Source organism: Prenolepis imparis, unplaced genomic scaffold (assembly GCF_030444845.1).
Source record: "Prenolepis imparis isolate NDT839.2.m4 unplaced genomic scaffold, iyPreImpa1.0 SCAF_2, whole genome shotgun sequence".
NCBI lineage: Eukaryota > Metazoa > Arthropoda > Insecta > Hymenoptera > Formicidae > Prenolepis > Prenolepis imparis.
The window spans coordinates 3,135,752-3,158,294 of NW_028141160.1; positions in this window are offsets into that span (position 1 = coordinate 3,135,752).

Genomic DNA, 22,543 nt, shown 5'->3' on the forward strand with positions numbered 1-22,543 from the left:
GAATTTTTTGAATACTTATGAGAAATTTTTGGGTTGTGTGTGTGTGTCTGTGCGCGCGTGTGCGTGTGCCTGTGTGTAGCGTATGTGAATGTATAAGAAATATAAGTAGATTTTTTTATCTTAGAATTCGAGTATTTGTAAAAGATTCGATTCTTTACGATAAGTATTTATAAGTACTTATAAATACTATTTAGCACTTTACAGATATTCGATCTAAAATTCAGATATATCTGTTCCAAATTTGATTACTTTGCAAGTACAATATATGAAATATTATTTCTTATGAGTATTATTCGAATCCTAGAAAATAAAATTAGATTTTAATTAAGGCTCCTGCATACTCGATTGCCAAGTCCGTAAAATTTGTACGACAGCGCCACATTTGGCAAAATTATAAACTATTAAGCGTGAAAATGACATAAATTATTCTTGCGACTTACAGCGTCATTTATCATTTTAGTGCAGTGTCTATTTTTAAAGTAATTGTTATAGTGTTAAAATGTATCGAAGATTCTCATTTTGTTATAATTTAATATGTAAAAGAAAATATTTATTTCATTTCGATACTTGTCAAACAGCTGGTTTTCGTCCTTGATTAGGCTCAATTCAATTCGACATATACAATGTTATTTATTGCTTACCCAAACAAAAGGAGAGTTTTCGGTATATTTTACAAGTCGGTTCTATCGGTTACAAACCCTATTTTATTGAAAAACATTTTTATTTTAGCGTAAGTCGCAAGAATTTTCATGGTATATTTTCTCGCTTCTGACGTCATCAATTCAAGATGGCTGCAGTGAGTATGCAGGAGCCTTAAGGCTCCTGGGTGCTCACCGCGGCCATATTGGAATCGTGACGTCAGAGGCGAGAAAACACACGCTAAAATGTTTTAGATGCCATTTCTAAATAAAAACATATTTGCATAAAATAACACTTAAGGGTGCCGTCACATGGGGCGTAACTTGCGTAAGCGTAACCAGCGGATCGCCAATCACCGAGTTATTCCGATAGAGCCCTTCGTCGAGCTCTATCGGAATAACTCGGTGATTGGCGATCCGCTGGTTACGCTTACGCAAGTTACGCCCCATGTGACGGCACCCTAAGATCTCTTTTGCCGGTATTCATAGTCCGTTCTTATATTTAAGATCGTCTTAAGACCTCGTTTAACCAATCAAATTCTCGCATAGCATCTCTTGATTGGTTGAACGAGATCTTAAGACGATCTTAAATATAAGAACGGACTATGAATACCGGCCTTTAATACACTTCTAAAAAATGCCGAAAACTATTCTTTTCCCTTGACAGTCAATCAACAACCGTAAAATGATCGAGATATCAGACTTTGACATGCGGAATGACTGCGCATGTGCAAAGACCAGACGGACTGGGCCTCATAATATTACATTTTACAGCTGTTGATTGATTATAAAGGGAAAAGGATAGTTTTCGGCGTTTTTTAGAAGTGTATTAAAGAGATCTTAAGTGTTATTTTATGCAAATATGTTTTTATTTAGAAATGGCATCTAAAACATTTTAGCGTGTGTTTTCTCGCCTCTGACGTCACGATTCCGACATGGTCGACAAGGTACCAGGAGCCTTAATTATTACAGTTAACTCGGATTTTTAAGTACACATTGATCCCATTCCTACAAAATATATTGTTGGAATTACCGACACGCACGATCCAGCCACTGCCGATCCGTTGCAGGGAGAGCCACCGTCGGCGGTCTAACGAGCTTACCTCAGTCTTCTCTAGCACACTACACACGACACGTCTATCTTTCTTATCTCTCATTTTGTACGCGAGAATCCTCGTACTCTTTGACAATAGGTTATGGGCCCAGGACCCGTAACATCCGGCATAAGAAACGAGAAAGTCGCGCAGCACGCCACTCAGGCGAACGTCGAGTGATATTGCAATATTCCGAGAGTTCCGCGTCTTGTGTCACAAAAATGAACGCGACCGGCGTAAAGTTTGAAGTTCTTAACAAGGACAACTACGAGATATGGAAGTTGCAAATGCGCGCCGTCCTCATAAAAAACGATGCATGGGGTTACGTGAGCGGGACGACCGTAAAACCCGAAGCAACCGACTCGGCGTCGGGGGAAGCCGAGCGTCAATGGATTGCGGCCGACCTAAAGGCGCAATCGGATATAATTCTCGCTATGAATCCATCCGAAATCAAGCAGACAAAGGGCTGCGGGACCTCACGTGCAATCTGGCAAAAGCTAGAGGGAATATATCAATCGAAGGGCCCAGCGCGAAAGGCCGCCTTACTAAATCATCTTATGTCTCTAAGGTTACAAGATGGCGGCGATGCGCGCGACCATTCTCGAAGATTTTTCGACACGATAGATAGATTGACGGAATTGGACCTCCATATAGTTAGCAGACGAATTAGAGATTTCTTATTTTCTATTATACTAATCGCTTGGGAATCATTTGGGCAAATTTAGGAATAGATTCTCATAGTTTAGGAAATAGTAGTTTATTTATAATTAATTAAAATAAATTGAGCGTATAGTTAGCAGACATAAATTTAAAAAATATTTTTTTTATTGTAATTGACGTGAAATTATTTGGGAAACACGTCTGTAATGTTCTTAGCCTTTGGGAAATAATTATTTTATCTGAAAATCAAGTTTAAAGTACATTTATTAGACATCAATTAGACAAATTTTATATTTCTTATTTTTCTTTATTATTTCTTATTTTTTCTTATTGTAATCATTTGAGAATCATTTGGACAAATTTAGGAATATATTTTCATAGTTTTAAGACTAATAGTTTATTTATAATTACAGAAAATTAATTAAGAATGAATAGTTAGCAGATATAACTTTAAAACATCTTTTTTTTATTTAAAGCAATATGAAATCATTTGGGAAACGCGTTTTTAATGTTGTCAACGTTTGGGAAATAATAGTTTATGAGGAAAATACTCTCAAGGCTTAAGGTTTAAATCATCTATTGTGGACCAAGTCTTTTGTTAGAAGCTATAAGCTCAAGAAAGACTATAGACATTTTTTATTTGATAGCCAATCGCTATGTCCGACAAACTCGTCGTATGTACGGCAAATGTAATATATTTATTATATATAATATAATAATAATAATTATTATTTAACTGTGTATAATATAGAAAATTTCTTGAGTCTCTATTTTTTAGCTAATCAATGCGCTTAAACAGATTATCGTACGACAAATTTAATATCACCCTTAGGGCCATTACATACTTGACGCGATGAGCGATATCCAATAAGAACTTCGATTTTTGACTATCTTACCCTTATAATTTTTTATGCAGAATGTTACAAGGAATTTATTTACATAAAATATTTAAGGTAATTCCATTTAAAAAAATCAAGTTGACCTTAAAATAACCTTGAAACCGTCTCCTACAAACATTTCTATAACATCAACTTATCGCCCCCTTGAAATACTGCAATTTTTATTTGAAATATTTTTTTCTAGAAATAATATTTTTGGACATAAAAATTTGTAACGTTTTATTTTGAACACCCGGTATATAATATAATAATAATAATAATTATTATTTAATATTTATTTTCATCACATTGTGACGAAAAATAGAGCTCTTATTGGATATCGCTCATCGCTCATCGCGTCAAGTATGTAATGGCCCTAAAGGCCATTGCACGTACAAAAATTTTAGTCGTAATCGTAAAGCCATAAGCAAATAGTTCAATCATAGAGAAGAATTATCATAACGTAATAAGAATGCTTGACTGTGATTGAACGATTTGCTTACGGCCTTACGATTACGACTAAAATTTTTGTACGTGCAATGGCCTTTAGGGTGATATTAAATTTGTCGTACTACAATCTGTTTAAGTGCATTGATTGGCTAAAAAATAGACTCAAGAAATTTTCTATATTGTACACACTTAAATAATAATCATTATTATTATATTATATATAATAAATATATTACATTTGCCGTACATACGACGAGTTTGTCGGACATAGCAATTGGCTATCAAATAAAAAATTTCTAGTCTTTCTTGAGCTTAGCTTCTAAGACTTGGTCCACAATAGATGATTTAAACCTTAAGCCTCGAGAGTATTCTCCTCATGAACTATTGCTTCCCAAACGTTGACAACATTAAAAACGCGTTTCCCAAATGATTTCATATTGATTTAAATAAAAAGAAAGATGTTTTAAAGTTATGTCTGCTAACTATTCATTCTTAATTAATTTCCTGTAATTATAAATAAACTATAATATTAGTCTTAAATCTATAAAAATATATTCCTAAATTTACCCAAATGATTCTCAAATGATTACAGTAAGAAAAAATAAGAAATAATAAAAAAAAATAAGAAATATAAAATTTGTCCAACTGATGTCTAATAAATGTACTTTAAACTTGATTTTCAGATAAAATAATTATTTCCCAAACGTTAAGAACATTACACACGTGTTTCCCAAATAATTTTACGTTAATTACAATAAAAAAAATTTTTTTTTTAAATTTATGTCTGCTAACTATACGCTCAATTTATTTTAATTAATTATAAATAAACTACTATTTCCTAAACTATGAGAATCTATTCCTAAATTTGCCCAAATGATTCCCAAGCGATTGGTATAATAGAAAATAAGAAATCTCTAATTCGTCTGCTAACTATATGGAGGTCGGAATTGGACGTCGAGATCAACCAAGAGCTATTGGCAGTCATGCTCCTACGGAGTCTACCGGAAAGCTACGAAAATTTTCGATGTGCCATATCGTCACGCGACGAACTGCCATCTCTCGAGATGCTTAAGATCAAAATCGCGGAGGAATTCGACGCTCGCAAGGAAACGGACAAGAGCTCGGCGCAAAGCGCGATGTTCGCGGGAAGGTCGAAAGGCGGAAATAACAAAAGGGAAAAACATCGGCGCGAAAAACCGGACAAGCAAGGTAGCGCGAGAGACGACTCGAAGATGAAGTGCCACAAGTGCGGACTGATCGGTCACCGGGCGAAAAATTGTGAGAAGACAAAGAAACCGAGCGAATCATCCGAGAAAAGTGTCGAAAGTGTATGTCTCGCCGCGACGTCGGACACGTCGGAATACGGAACATTTCGAACCGGGAATAACACGGATCGCGGCGGTTGGTGCTTTGATAGCGGTAGCACGTCACACATGTGCAAAGACATCGAATCGTTCGTACAGATTAATCGAAAATTCAACCGCGGAAAACTAAATCTCGCGAACAGCGCATGTGCGGACATTGAGGGAGTAGGCACAGTATCGTTCGAAGCATGCACAAACGGTAAAAGGAAAGCGATCGAATTTAGCGAAATGCTATTCATACCGGACCTACGGGCAAACCTTATCTCGGTTGGGAAGATTACCGATAAAGGGCATAAAGTCGTGTTTAGTGATACGAAAGCCGAGGTCATTGATCGCGCCGACAAAGTGTTGCTCACCGCGAAACGCGAAGGGGGACTTTATTATTTTTCCGCGTCGACAGACGCAGAGTGCAGGAAGATCTCCGGATCGGATAACGCGACGAAAACGATGAAGAAGAATTCCCTCGAAGACTGGCATATTCGGATGGGACATCTCAATGTCCAATCTCTTCGCGAGGCCATCAAGACGGGATCCATTCAAGGAGTCGACGTCGAAGACATCAGCGAAGATTTCCAATGCCATGTCTGCCTCCAGGGGAAGATGTGTCGAGCACCATTTCCAAGGGTTTCGGAGAGAGTGACAGACGCGGGTCAGCTCATTCATTCTGACATCTGTGGCCCGATGAGAGTCAATTCACACGGAAAGAAGCAGTACTTCGCAACCTTCATAGATGATTTTTCGGGATGGTGCGAGGTAAGATTTATCGGCCAAAAGAATGAAGTAATGAGCGAGTTCGAGAGTTTCAGAGCGATGATGAGCACGCAACACGGGAAGGAGATAAAGTGTCTACAGTCCGATAACGGACGAGAGTACGTTAATCAAGATTTCGACCAGTTGCTCAGGAAACACGGCATCTTGAGACGGTTGACGGCCCCATATAACTCGGAGCAGAACGGCGTTGCCGAGAGACGAAACAGAACGCTGATGGAGATGGCGAGATGTTTGTTGATTCAGTCAGGACTACCACCAACTTTCTGGGCGGAGGCCGTCAACACGGCTAACTTCACCCACAACAGGTCACCGACCAGTAAGCTCAAAGGAAGAACCCCCTACGAAGCGTGGTTCGGAAAACCACCGGACGTGTCCAGCTTTAGACGTTTTGGAAGCAAAGTATACGTCATGGACAGATCGCCAAGCAAGGGGAAGCTGGAAGCACGGTCAAGGAAAGGGATCTTCGTGGGCTACAGCTCTCAATCAAAGCGTATAGCAAATCAAAAGCGTATAGAATATGGGTGCCGGAGGAAAGGAGGATCGAGACGTCCCGGGACGTGACATTCACGGACAAGGTCTCAACTCAGTCAATTGATAACTGGGAGGACTTCCTCCCGCGGGACAACCCTCCCCCCCAAGAGATGTCCAGTTCATCAAAAGACGCCGACGCAGTGGAAAGCGAAGCACCACATGTAATGATAAATCTCTTCAACAACCGGGACTTATACTTCGATACCGAGGATCAAACACCAGAGGTGCGAAGTGACGACGAGGAGACTGACCACGATGACGAAGAAGCTACCCGCGAGGAATGTGAACCAGCAAGTATATCAAAACGAGGTCCGGGTAGACCGAGGATAGTACGAACCGGGCGCCCCGGAAGACCTCGCAAGGTTCATGGAACGGCGAGCTATGTCGACGAGAAGGATTTTGCTTTCCTGAGTGAAATTCCAGTAGCTCGAGCAATGGCCAGCCCGGAATCGGCTGAATGGACGAGGGCCATGGCTGACGAAGTGAAATCGATTCTCATAAAGGACACGTGGGATCTAGTGGACAGATCAAAGGCATCCAAGGTAATCGGTAGTTGTTTCGTACTGCGGGATAAATACAGCACGGATGGCGTCCTGGAAAAACATAAGGCCAGGGTAGTAGCAAAGGGCTACGCCCAGCAATACGGTAAAGATTTCCACGAGACATACGCACCAGTCGTACGATTAGCTTCAATACGATCAACGATTGCATTTGCGGCGCAAAGCGGAATGCATATACGACAATACGTGGCGACAGCGTACCTGAACGGAAGACTGGACGAGGAGGTGTACATGGAAGTACCAGACCGGATGATAGAGATTCTGGAGTATATCGTCCGCACGGAGAGAAACAAGGACCAGTCGTCTATCAAGGCGACAGCCATGCTGAACGAGTTGGCTGCGGGAGACAAGGTTTGCCTTATGAACAAAGCTCTGTACGGTCTAAAGCAAACCGGCCGCGCCTGGAATAAACGACTGGACAAGGAACTGCGCGCATTGGGCGCGAAACCCACCAACGCAGATCCCTGCGTCTACACGAAAAATCAGAAAGAAACCCTGATCATTATCATCTACGTCGACGACATAATAGTAATGAGTCGTGACTCAGAGGAAATCACTCGTTTCGGACGGGGGTTGGCGAACATCTTCGAGGTAAAGGATCTCGGCGACCTCAAACGCTGTTTGGGGATGAACTTCTCCCGAAACGACGGGGGAATATTCGTCAATCAGGGGACGTACATTAAAGATGTTCTTCATAGATTTGGGATGTCAGACTGCAACGCCGTTTCGACCCCTCTAGACGTCGGGACGAAGTTGACGAGGGGCGAGGCTTGGTTAATCGTCGACGGCGAGAGACCCCCTTACCGGGAATTAGTCGGGTGCCTGCTCTATCTATCGCTGGCAACACGCCCGGATATAGCTCATCCTGCAAGCGCATTGAGCCAATTCAACGATTGCTTCAACAAGACACATTGGGGCGCAGCAAAAAGAGTGCTTCGATATCTCAAGGGCACTGATGACCAGGGGATCTTCTATAGCCACGGGGACAGTTTTCTGGCAGGTTACGTGGACGCAGATTGGGGAGGATCAGCCGATGACAGGCGCTCTTTCACTGGGTACGCGTTCATCATGAATGGAGGAGCTGTGGTCTGGGATTCGAGGAAGCAACGGACCATTGCCCTTTCAACCACGGAGGCCGAATATATGGCTTTAAGCGAGGCGGCAAAAGAAGCCGTACATCTTCAACGTTTTCTGCTGGAGTTGGGCGCGACAGACGTCAGGCCAGTTAAGTTATTCAACGACAACGTGAGTGCGCAGAAAATGGCAACCAATCCGGTCTTCCACTGACGGACCAAACATATAGACATTCGGCACCACTTCGTGCGCGAAGTCGTGGAGTCGGGTCAAGTGATTCTGGAGCACGTGGCATCGGACGAGATGCCGACAGACGTACTAACCAAGGGTTTGGCGAGACCGAAGCACGTTCGATGCGTCGATCTTCTAGAGCTGAAGATGTCAACCTAGGATCCAGCGGATGTTTCGAGGGGAAGTGTTGGAATTACCGACACGCACGATCCAGCCACTGCCGATCCGTTGCAGGGAGAGCCACCGTCGGCGGTCTAACGAGCTTACCTCAGTCTTCTCTAGCACACTACACACGACACGTCTATCTTTCTTATCTCTCATTTTGTACGCGAGTATCCTCGTACTCTTTGACAACATATATAAATCCGTAAGGCGTATTGACGTACGTGTCCTATATATGCGAGAACCTAACTTTTACATACGGTTGGACGGAAAATGGCGGACGATTATACCTGCTCTTACAGAGCCTTAGTTTAACCAGAGGTTAAAGTTAACCTGGCGTTGGTGAAATTTTGCGTCCTCATCTGACAAGTAAACCTACGGAAGTGTCACTCTCCGATTTTTCTGAAATTTGGATATGTTATAATACATGAAAAACTAAGGGACACGTATTTTTTTTTAGCGGCGGAAAAACATATTTAGGGGGTGAAACGACCCCTCCAAAATAGGGGGTAAAATGGAAAAATTGCGGTATCTTTGAGATCAGTGAAGCGATTTTAATGATTTTTGGTATGAAAGTATCTTTTGATAGAAGACGAAAATCGGCCTAGGTATGTTCGAGGGGGAGTGAAAATTAGGGGGCCAACTACCCCTAAAGTGACCAATTTTTTGCTGCAAAAAATCAGTTTTGATCTAATCGAAGTGAAATCTATTAAAACTTCAAAAGGAAAGCTAATTAAGGAACACGTATTTTTTTGTTTTTTTTTAATATAAATATTTGGGGGGTAAACAACCCCTATATTGCCGCGCTCGTTTGACATTGCGCATGAAACACCTTGTGAAACTATATTTTTGAACTGTTCGATCTTTTTAATATATTGGTTTTTGAAGTCGCTGAATCCGAATCTGAAATCAGATCTTCAAAATTCAATATGGCGGAAGCCAATATGGCGGACGAAAACTCGAAAAATTACTTGAATAGACAGTAACTCGACATGCGACTTTCAAAATACAATAAAATCAACTTTTGACATTTATTGTTAGTTATGTGAAGTGAATTAAACATATTAAAAATATTAATTGTTTATAACCGCCGGCGTTAGCGTTACCCGAGATGTACCGCGCGGAGGTCGCACGGTCGGATTTACATCTCTTCGGGGTGCTTGATTAGGGTGAGTCCCCTTGCCTCTCACTATTTTCTGTAAGTGTGTCAGAACACGATTCATTGTTAGAACGCTTATGTACAGGTAACGAAAGATTTTTTTTGTTATTTCAATTTTATTATTTTTTTTGTCGTTTTAATTTTATTTTTTTTTTGTTTTTATTTCATTTAGTTTTTTATTATTACTGTTATTTTATAAATGGCTGATTTGACGATTAAATCATTTTTTGAAAGTTTTGCATACATGATATTCGTTAAAAAAATGTATTATGCACAAAGATTTTTTGCACCAAGCACATCTTATTACTGCACACACATTGCAGAACCCGCAAGATGTCTCACAATTTTTAAAACAGAAATCAACGGGGTTATCAAATTCCAACGGTTTTTCTTTTATATACCCACTTTTATACCATGAGTATTTAATGAGATTTTGAAATCGAGGAGAAGCAAACTGATTGTGTATCAGCGATTGCAGTTTAATGACGTTATTTCGATGGTGCAAATTTATGTCATATTGATAGTTGTGTAAATTGACATTATCTGAAAAATACCTAATAAAATTCTTCCAAGGTCGAAAGAAAAAGACATCTAGGGGTTGAATCATCCCCGTTGTACCAGCAGGAATTGTTTTAATTAGAACGGATTTTCCAGACGTTGATAAAGTATTAAGCATTTGTGAATTCTGTCCACTCCAAGAATCTAACAATAGAATACTTTCATTGTTAGTTGATGGCAGGAAAACCTCTTTAAACCATTCTTGGACTAGGTTTGACGTTAATTTATCTGATTTAGAGGCAAGTACATGGACATTTTCAGGAGTGAATAAATTCTTTTTTATTTTAATATACCATCTTTTTCTTGGAGTACCATTAACAACGGAGATAATAAAGTACCATTAGCAGAAATAAGAGGTTGAATCGTGTAACTGGGAGTCATCGAATTTAAAGATTGCGCCAGTGCTTCGATTTTTAGTTCTCCTTTAAATGACAGAGTGCATCCAGTATGCATCTCCAAATTAAATCCAGACTGATCAGTATTAAATATATTACATTCCCCTACTTCTGAAATAAGTCTGCTTATATCAACGAATTCTGTAGCTTGTTCTTTAAGTTTAACTTGATCACGTACAGATTTTTGCGTTATAAACTTATTAACTTTTCTTGACACAATCTTGTACTTTGTTTTAAAAGTGTGAAGCCATTTCGATGATGCTGTGAATGAATCAGGGGAAAGTGAAAAGTCATCTCGAGCTTTTAAAGCCCATCTACGAATATCAACATCGTGAATCGTTATTGACTTTTCAACCGTTTCTTGAAATTGGGATATAACATATTCAGAAATTTTTTTCAATTTCTCATTCCTAGTTCCACCTTTTTCAAGTTGAGCTTCCCAACGATATAACTGACGCTTTGATTTTAATCGCTTAAATTTACTTTGAACGTTTTCAAATTTCACTTTTCTTTTTTTTCCTGATTTCCAATATTCAATGACTTTTCGTTTATATTCATCATCAACTTCATCAACTTTGGAAGAGTCTAACTGTAAGTCAGAAGATGTTTCATCCTCAAAATCAGAAATGTCGTCATCTTTGATTAAAATAGGACCTTGAATATCATTTTGATCTTCAAAAATTAAGGTTTCATGTGTTTCTACAAAAAAGGCATCATTTATTGAATCTTTTATTAGAGTTTCTAATTGAAAACTAAAAGTCCTCTCATCGTCGTTTACAGCAGATTCAAAATCATACTGCGGTTGATCAAACGCTTCTTGCAAAAGCCGTATAATATTTTTTGGATTCATAGCGGACAGTGATACCGAACGGCGGAGAATTTCCTTTTCCATCAATTACGCCGCGCCGCTATAGATCTCGGCCCTCCACCATTCGGCCGCGCGGAGGCTATACAAACAAACACGGCGTGTCCGTCTGATGTGAATCCTCTCCGCGCTACCGTCTCGTTTTACTTTTCCCTGCTTTTTCACGAAAGACGGTTCTGCTTAATTTTTTTTTGTTTCATTATACATGTCTTTGCACTATAACCACAATTTTGTTATAAACAATTAATATTTTTAACATGTTTAATTCACTTCACATAACTAACAATAAATGTCAAAAGTTGATTTTATTGTATTTTGAAAGTCGCATGTCGAGTTACTGTCTATTCAAGTAATTTTTCGAGTTTTCGTCCGCCATATTGGATCCGCCATATTGAATTTTGAAAATCTGATTTCAGATTCGGATTCAGCGACTTCAAAAACCAATATATTAAAAAGATCGAACAGTTCAAAAATATAGTTTCACAAGGTGTTTCATGCGCAATGTCAAATAGCGCGGCAATATAGGGGTTGTTTACCCCCCAAATATTTATATAAAAAAAAACAAAAAAATACGTATTCCTTAATTAGCTTTCCTTTTGAAGTTTTAATAGATTTCACTTCGATTAGATCAAAACTGATTTTTTGCAGCAAAAAATTGGTCACTTTAGGGGTAGTTGGCCCCCTAATTTTCACTCCCCCTCCAACATACCTAGGCCGATTTTCGTCTTCTATCAAAAGATACTTTCATACCAAAAATCATTAAAATCGCTTCACTGATCTCAAAGATACCGCAATTTTTCCATTTTACCCCCTATTTTGGGGGGGTCGTTTCACCCCCTAAATATGTTTTTCCGCCGCTAAAAAAAATACGTGTCCCTTAGTTTTTCATGTATTATAACATATCCAAATTTCAGAAAAATCGGAGAGTGACACTTCCGTAGGTTTACTTGTGAGAGGAACTAAAATTGTCGATAATTGTTGATAATTTTAGTTCTGCCATACCGACAGCGTTATGCATATTAAAAGAGCAATAAAAAAGCAAATAAAAATTGTGTTCAATATGTTAAAAAGACATCATATATTATGTCTACTGTTCTATCGCTTCGTACGCGAATCAAAGAATATCGAAGCGCATAGATAACAGTATATCATATGTGTGTCTGCCTTTATTATATGTATGTACATGTTTGAACACAATTATTCATATATGTGAACGTATTGCGTTTATAAATTTCTATTATATATAAATATTTATTTATACTGTTATAGCCCGAACTATAACCAGTAGTTATTAGAAATTAGAATTTACTGAATATCTTTATAGAATACTGTAAAACATTTTTGCTTATAAAAGAGCGCTCTCGACAAACGCTCGTCGCGTGAAAACGCTAACGCAGCGAGACACGCGCGAAGCACCGGAAACCGCGAGATGCAAGCGAAGACCAGGGACTTCGACCTGCTTCGCTTGCAATTAGACCAAAAACGCGTGAGTATTGTTAACCAATCAGAGACCTGTTTCCAAGGGCCTCTCCCGAAAGAAATCCAAGAAACAAAGAGGATATAGGACGGAGAGCCCGCCCGCGAAGGCAGTCTCGAATACAACTCCTAAACATCAAGACGGAGTCTCGAATACAACTCCTAAACATCAAGACGGAGTCTCGAATACAACTCCTAAACATCAAGACGGAGTCTCGAATAAAACTCCTAAACATCAAGACGGAGTCTCGAATACAATTCCTAAACATCAAGACGTGGTCGCTAATAAGAAACCAGAACATCAGAACGAGACTCACTAACAACGACCTGAATTATTGAGAGGAATACGAATATACGCTCATCGAATGTTACGCGAATATATATTTAAAGAAAGGACGAGAAATAAAGCGAAACCATATTCAATCCGAAATAAAAGTGTATTTTAAGAGAAAGAAAAGAGTACAACACTCCTAACTTCCTACGAAGTCCTGCACGACCCGAGGATCCTCATCCTTAATTCGGCGCAACCCCAGTGCCTTGTTCGAGGCACACAACAATACAATCAAAAATATATATACCTATAATGTTTATCTAAATAATACATTGTTATAGTATATAACCGTCGATTATATCGATTAGAAAAAAACGAACTGTTAGATTGTATTATAATTTACTAGAACGTTACATTATAATATCCAGTTATATATGTATTATGCACATACTTTGTATGCATTATATACATTTCTTACATTTACATACATATATGCTTAAATAATACATATATATATGTATATATATACGAGATATTTTATTTGATACAGTAGAGATTATCACAAAAATAAAACATTTTCGGAAAAAATGTTTCATATAAAAATTATAAGATTTCGAAGGGGGACAATATCGTGAATTGTTCTTGAGTGGCCTTTTTCAATTAAATTTAGACCTAGTTATTTTAATTGAACTATATTATTTGTATAATACCTATATATAAATCGAACTCTTGCAACATTCAACATAAAAAGTTATAGGATGGCTAAAAAATGAAAACTTTATGAGATATTTTATAATTGATATAATTTTATATAAACTATGAAATATTTCATAAAATATTCATTTTTCAATAATTTTATCTCAATACTTATGCACAAGATAAAGAAAAAAATTGGTGTAAGAAAAACATAATTGTTTTCAAGGAAAAAATATGTAGCCCTTAATTTCAATTTACATACTTTTTCTTGAAAACAACTATATGTATTTTTTTACAGCAATTTATTTCTCATTATTTTGTGCATAAGTAGAGGTAAGATTATCAAAAAAATTAATATATTATATGAGATATATTTCATAGTTTATGTAATTATATTAAAATTATAAAATATCTCGTAGAGTTTTCATTTTTTAACCATTTTATAATTTTTTATATTGAATGTTGCGAGGATTCGATTTATATATAATAAAAATATAATAAAATATAAAACTATAATAAAAATAAAGTAGCTTTATTTAAAAAAACTAGGTTGACCTCTAAAAATATCTTAGAAAAACGCCAATCAAGAACAATTTTAAATCACGATATCGTCCTCCTTCGACACCTTACAACTTTTATATGAAACATTTTTCCCGAAAATGTTTTATTTATTATTTTTATAATAAAATTTATTTTTATAATCCACTGTATCAAATAAAATACGTATTATATATGTATATGTATTATTTATGTATGCATACGTATATATAAATATAAGAAATGTATACGACGCATGCAGATATGTGTGGATAATACCTATATATTTTGGATATTACAATGTAGTTTACACATTACATACATATACCTATATATATACAGGGTGTCTCTAAAATCTGACCCAGGCTCTTTATTTCGGAAACAGCTTTCGATATGGAAAAATGTTTCAGACAAAAGTTGTAGGACTTGAAGGGGGACAGATGATGAAAATATGGACTTGACCTTGAGTGACCTATTGAAGGTCAGGTGAAGGTCATCGATGTTTTCTTAAATGGAACCCCCTATTTTTTATTGCATATTCTTATAACCCTTGTCGAGACGTTTTCAAAACAGTCTGCTTTTTTAGAGCCACTTGATGTACAAATTCGACTTCAACCTCCCCGCGGTGTACATCGGATAATGCGAATGCCGATGATATGTCAACTTTGAAACTTCGTACCTTGGGAACGGCTTCCGCAAAAGACCCACATAGGTAGTGTTTTGAAAACGTCTCGACAAGGATTACAAAAATATGCAATAAAAAATAGGGGGTTTCATTTAAGAGAACATCGATGACCTTCATCTGATCTTCAATAGGTCACTCAAGGTCAAGTCCATATTTTCCTCATCTGTCCCCCTTCAAGTCCTACAATTTTTGTCTAAAACATTTTTCGATATCTAAAACCGTTTCCAAGATAAAGAGCCTGGGTCAGACTTTAGAGACACCCTGTATAAACGTGTGCATGAACGAGTATAATAGCATAAATGTTATATTATATTCGTTATAAATAATTAATAATATGGTTTTATCTGCCTGTTTATTGTGCAAAACAATATGAAATTTTGAAATGCCTCATGGCCCCGTAGCTCCATGAGCCGCTACTGGCCACATCGTCTTGTCTCTTTCTACGTCTGTCAACACGGTTTTGGTAACATGCTCCATCCAGTACTATATATCGATGAAAGAGACGAAGATAATAATATGATTTTGTCCTTGTCAACTACACAGATTGCAGCTCTCTTTATCGCGATATCACGCAACTAATTTTTTGCTCTGTTTTATGCCTCATCTCGCACACACACATATAAATGAAATATTTCTATATCGAAATCTTTTTTATAGGGTGCGAACCCATGCAGCGGAATAGCAGAACGCGGAACGAGAGCGGAACCAATCGCGAGCGTTTTTCATTCCGTGAATTTCAAATCTCTACATCTCCATGGAGCGGAACGAGCGTAAGCGAAACGAGCAACATGTCCCTTAAATGACTTTAATATTGTATTTATCACTCGTTTTTATTATTATTTATTTTATTATTATGTAAATGTTGAAATGAATTAGTTTCTTATTGGAAATATTTGCTAAAAATATTAAATAAATTTTAAACGATTTTAATCCTTGTAAAATAATGACTCGTGATTGATTGCGCAAAGTCCGCGATGCGCTCATTACGCTCCATTGGTACTAAGGACTCGCGTTTTCGCGTAACAAAAATGACGGAATTGTATGTGCACATATACTTTTGTGTGTTAAATTTTTGTGACGACTTGGAATAGCGAGTCAACAGAGTCTACAGAGAAATAAGTAATTATTAATGTAAATTGATACTAATTTTTATTACTAACAGTTGAAAAATAAAGGAAAATTGAAACTTAATAATTGACAGGTAAGATTTATGATATATAATATATTAATAATATAATATACATATATAATATATTAATAAATATAATATACATATACCTATAATATATTAATAATATAATATACATATATAATATATTAATAATATAATATACATATATATAATATATTAATAATACAATATATACATATATAATATTGTTACGTCCTTGGATTACATCCCCTATGCGTTTCCAAGATAACATCGTCAAGGAGATTATTTATTAACAACCGACACGAGATTGTTTCTGGACGCCATGATTTGGACTGGAGTGACAGCTGTCGAGCTGATCGGTCGCGCGGTCTCTTGTTACATTTATTTAACGTGCTCTTGTATTCTAATTCCATTAAAGTTATCGAGTTCTTTTATATATCGTCTGGTTCATTTCCCGGCGCGAGTGTGTGTGAGAGTGTGACGTTGCGTTGCGCGCTTTGAGCTATCGCGAAACTGTCGCGCGGACGTAACATTTTGGGGGCTCAGCCGGGATCGAACGAGCAACGAGTTATCAAAGATCGTCTACGAGAACAACGCTGAGAACGATGATGCTGCAGGCGGTGGAGAGCGAGACTAAGGAGCGTCGCGAAAAACAGCTGAGTCTTTTCTAATAATAAAGATCAAATATGGAAATCGCGTATATATATCAGTTCTGATATAGAATTATGGCTTTCGTAGAGATGAGGGATTAATTCGCGTTAAAAATTTTGAATACTCGTGCGTTTTTTTTGTTTTCGTGCGTGCAGGAAATTGTTTATTTGGAATGGACGTCGTTGTTTGTGGCGTCTCTCTTACCGACTACCAACTATTTATGTATTCAAGTTACCGACGAAGATTATGTATTGATTTATATATGTAACTAATTTCAATTATTTTATTGTTATTGATTTATCCTTGACAACGTTATTCATTCTTTGTAAAAACTTTTATTCTTTTATTCGTTCTCTGTATTACAATCTGTTCAGACGTTTATACAACAAATTAAATATTTGTAATATAAATATAAAGAGTCTAGTTATTCAGCTTTAGAATACTAGTTCCTCTACAGTGGTGACCCCGATAAGCTTTGGCGCGAGAAGTTTAATTCGGCCATCTGTGAAATCCTCAAGAATCATCTTTGTTGTGGAGATTTATTTCGTCGAGATCTTCTGGACTTTGTTTCGAGATACAGTTATTGCTTTCCAAGATGCCCGTCGTTAGATCTCCTCCACCTCAACAACCTAGTATTCTAAGTACATCAACATCAGCCTTAGAAGAGCAAAAGGATCTACATGTCAGTATGGAGAGATCTTTTCAACTTACCAATCTCGAGTCGTCTAATTCAGGTGAGTCACGAGAAATGAATGCCAATGAGTTTCGTCTTCTTAAACTTCCAACGTTCTGGCATAAACAACCAAGACTCTGGTTTGTCCAGCTTGAGAGCGAATTTTTGATATTTCGAATTCGTTCGGATGACATTAAATACAGTACCGTAATTAGACATCTTGACGAACAAGCTCTCGTAATGGTTGCGGAATTTATTGAAAGACCTGAAAAAGATAAATACGATAATTTAAAAAATCTTATTAATCGTTTTACTGATTCTGATGAAAAACGGCTTCGACAATTATTAGCTGGAATTGAATTAAATGATAAAAAACCGTCTGATTTATTAAGAGAACTGAAACATTTAGCGGGAGGAACTATTTCTGACAATGTATTACATTCTATATGGCTTCAAAGGTTACCATATCGTGCACAAGCGACTTTAGCTGTAGTTGAAGATAGTCCTTTGATTAAATTAGCTGAATTAGCCGACAAGATTATTGATCGTGAGTCCGGTCTTCAAGTTGCTACAATAACTCCGTCAGCTGAGTCTAGCAGTGCTAAATGTTGTGATTTCACTGAACTTGAACGTCGAATTTCAGCTTTAGAAGTCAGACATTCTCGAGACAGGTCAAAATCTAGATTTAATGGAAAAAGAAGATTTAGATCAAATTCAAGAAATAAAAAATTTGATAAAAAGGAAGAAAAAATTTGTTTTTATCATAAGAAATTCGGTGATAAAGCTGTTAAGTGCACAATACCTTGTAGTATGTCTAAATCCCTCACAGATAATGAAAAAAACTAAGTATTCCGTTGAGGGTGGAGACGGCTGTCAACGGTTCAACCAGCAATCGTCTCATCATCACTGATAAATATTCAGGCCTTAATTTTTTAATTGATACAGGTGCTGATGTATCCCTGGTTCCAAAAAGGTCAGTATCAAATGCTCAATCTTCTTTCCTTAAACTTTTTGCTGCCAACGGTACCAAGATTGACACCTATGGATCAAAAACCTTAGCATTAAATCTTGGATTACGCAGAGTTTTTAAATGGAGATTTTGTATCGCAAGCATTCAACGACCTATTTTAGGAGCAGATTTTTTAAGTCATTACGGATTACTCGTTGATATGAAACGTAAACGATTAATTGATACTGTTACTGGATTAACTCATAAAGGAAGACTGTCGAAAATTAATCACTTAACAGTTTGTACAACTTCTCCAGATTCACCATTTCATAAAATACTTACTGATTTTCCGGAATTAACTCGTTTTGCTCCGATTTCTAATGACAAGATTCACCAGGTAGAACATTTTATCATCACCGAAGGCCCTCCAATAGCTTCGACTCCCCGTCGATTATCTCCAGAGAAATTAAAGTTCGCACGAGACGAATTTAATTTTATGATCGAACAAGGAATCTGTCGTCCGTCAAATAGTCCATGGGCAGCTCCAATCCACATGGTTCCTAAAAATGGACCTAATTCTTGGCGAATTTGTGGAGACTACCATGCGTTGAATGCAGCTACTACACCAGACCGATATCCCCTTCCGCACATTCAAGATTTCACTGCAGGGTTACATCATAAAAGTATATTTTCAAAGATAGACTTAGTTAAAGCATATTACCAAGTTCCGGTTGCCAAAGAGGATGTTTCCAAGACCGCTGTAATCACTCCTTTCGGATTATTTGAGTTTCTGTTAATGCCTTTTGGTCTTCGAAATGCTGCCCAAACCTTTCAACGTTTGATGAATTCTATTCTTTCCGGACTTGATTTTTGCTTTTGTTACCTCGACGACATTTTAATTGCTTCTTCCAATGAAAATGAACACATCAGTCACCTGAATACTATTTTTACACGTTTAAAACAATTCGGTATGACGATTAATGTTTCTAAATGTCTTTTTGGAGAAGAAGAAATTCCTTTTCTAGGATATTTGGTTTCCAAACAAGGAATTAAACCCACTACAGAAAAAATTAAAGCAATAATGGATTACAGGAAACCTAAAACAATTCATGAATTAAGAAGATTTTTAGGAATTATTAATTTTTATCGTCGTTGTTTGAAGAATGCGGCGACACATCAAACTATACTCACTGACTATTTAAAGGATAGCAAGAAGAAAGACAAGAGGTTAGTTATCTGGACACCTGAAGCTGAAGAAGCATTCAAATTTTGCAAAGATGAACTTTTAAGGATTACAACCTTAACTCATCCTGCTCCTACAGTCCCCCTTATATTGACTTGTGATGCTTCTGATTTAGCAGTAGGCGCTTCACTAGAACAGATTATTGACAATGTAAACAAGCCTATAGCATTTTTCTCAAAAAAACTAGATAGTTCTCAATGCAATTATAGCACATATGATCGGGAACTTTTAAGTATTTATTTAGCTATTAAACATTTTAGATATCTCCTCGAAGGACGTCAAATACTTATACAAACTGATCACAAACCTTTAATTTATGCCTTTAAACAGAGACTGGATAAAGCTTCTCCCCGGCAAGTTCGTCAATTGGACTATATTGCCCAATTTTCAAGATATTAAACATATTGCTGGAAAAGATAATGTCGTTGCTGATTCTCTTTCTAGAGTGGAATCTATTTCTTTACCAATTATTGTTTCTTTGGAAGATCTAGCAACTCACCAAAAAGATGATGAAGAATTAAAATGCCTTTTAACAAATTCCTCTCTCAAGTTGCAGAAGCTTATTCTTACTGGATCTACTTCCCCAATATTTTGTGATTGCTCCTCTATCAATATCCGTCCTTATATTCCTCAACTATTACGAAGAAGGATATTTGATGTTGCACATGGACTCTCTCATCCCAGTGGCCGTTCAACCTGCAAGTTAATTCAAGAAAAATTTGTTTGGCCTTCCATGAAGAAAGATATTAAGGAATGGTCAAGAACTTGTTTACCTTGTCAGCGTGCCAAGATTCACAGACACACGAAGAATTTTCCTCAGAAGATCTCCATTCCAGATCAACGATTTCAACATGTCCCTTTGGATTTAATTGGTCCACTTCCTGTTTGCCAAAATTTCAGATATTGCCTTACTATGATTGATAGGTTTTCACGATGGCCAGAAGCAATTCCTTTAGTTGAAATTTCTGCAGACACCGTTACCACTGCCTTTTACTCACATTGGGTAGCAAGATTTGGTGCTCCACAGATTATTACTACGGATCAAGGTCCTCAATTCGAAGCAGCACTTTTCAGAGCTCTCACCAACCTTATTGGTTGTGAACGCATTAGGACTTCAGTTTACTATCCGGCTTCCAATGGGATCCTTGAAAGATGGCATCGTACTTTAAAAAGTTCTATTATGTGTCATTCTAATAAGAACTGGATAGAAATTTTACCAACTGTTTTGCTTGGCTTACGTACCTGTTTCAAAGAGGATTTGCAAGCATCTCCAGCAGAAATGCTTTATGGAACTACTTTACGAATTCCAGGGGAATTTTTCATTGAAGAAGATTTTCCTGTTGATCCGGAAATTTTTGTGGAAAAACATAGAGTTCACATGAGGGAGATTAGATCTCAACCAACTGCACATCATCACAAAAAAACACCTTTTTTTCACAAAAATTTATTTGATTGTACACACGTTTGGATTCGAGAAGACACTATTAAAAAATCTCTTCAACCACCTTACACTGATCCTTTTCGTGTTATTAATAGAATAAACAATAATCTTTTCACTATTGATGTTTCAGGCAAACTTGTTAACGTCTCTACGGAGCGACTTAAACCTGTATTTTTACCCAAGGAGATTGATTCTGATGTAATTATTGCTAATTCACCTTCTAATCCTGCTGTTTCAACAAACACTGGCCATAGAACACTGAGAACCTATTCTGGCCCTAAGAAGAAAGTACTTTTCGCAACATAAGATGTCGCTAGGAGGGGAGTACTGTGGCGTCTCTCTTACCGACTACCAACTATTTATGTATTCAAGTTACCGACGAAGATTATGTATTGATTTATATATGTAACTAATTTCAATTATTTTATTGTTATTGATTTATCCTTGACAACGTTATTCATTCTTTGTAAAAACTTTTATTCTTTTATTCGTTCTCTGTATTACAATTTGTTCAGACGTTTATACAACAAATTAAATATTTGTAATATAAATATAAAGAGTCTAGTTATTCAGCTTTAGAATACTAGTTTCTCTACATGTTATTGGGAAGAGGGACCACCTATCGTGTCGTGAAAGATGTAAAGAAAGTTCATAAGAAGACTGCCTCACTCGCGGTTTTTGACCGTAGTTTTTCCGTGGGTCGTAGAGCAAATGCCGAGGCAGGAACTTGGGCATGGGTCCATGGAAAAGTTACCCCACCCTTGTTCGAAGACCCCTAGGATGCCGGAAGTCGCAGCCAAAGGATGCTAGGACGTGTCAAGAGAAAGTCGCTGAAAGTCGATTGGGTTCAGGATGGCGGATCGCTCGGTAACCTGGGCAGGAGCTCAGGGTAGAGCAGGAAGATTCGTCGGAGCCCTGGAGTCGACGTTTGGAAGTGTTCGTCAATTGGGACCAGTTTGGCGGATTGCTCGGTAACCTGGGCAGGAGTCCAGGGTAGAGCAGGGAAATTCGTCGGTGCCCTGGAGTTGACATTGGAGCACAAGAAAAGATTCAGCTAAGAAGAGACTCCCCATTGTTGATTGTCGGGACGACAATCTTGAAGAAGGGGGGTAGTGTTACGTCCCTGGATTACATCCCCTATGCGTTTCCAAAATAACATCGTCAAGGAGATTATTTATTAACAACCGACACGAGATTGTTTCTGGACGCCATGATTTGGACTGGAGTGACAGCTGTCGAGCTGATCGATCGCGCGGTCTCTTGTTACATTTATTTAACGTGCTCTTGTATTCTAATTCCATTAAAGTTATCGAGTTCTTTTATATATCGTCTGGTTCATTTCCCGGCGCGAATGTGTGTGAGAGTGTGACGTTGCGTT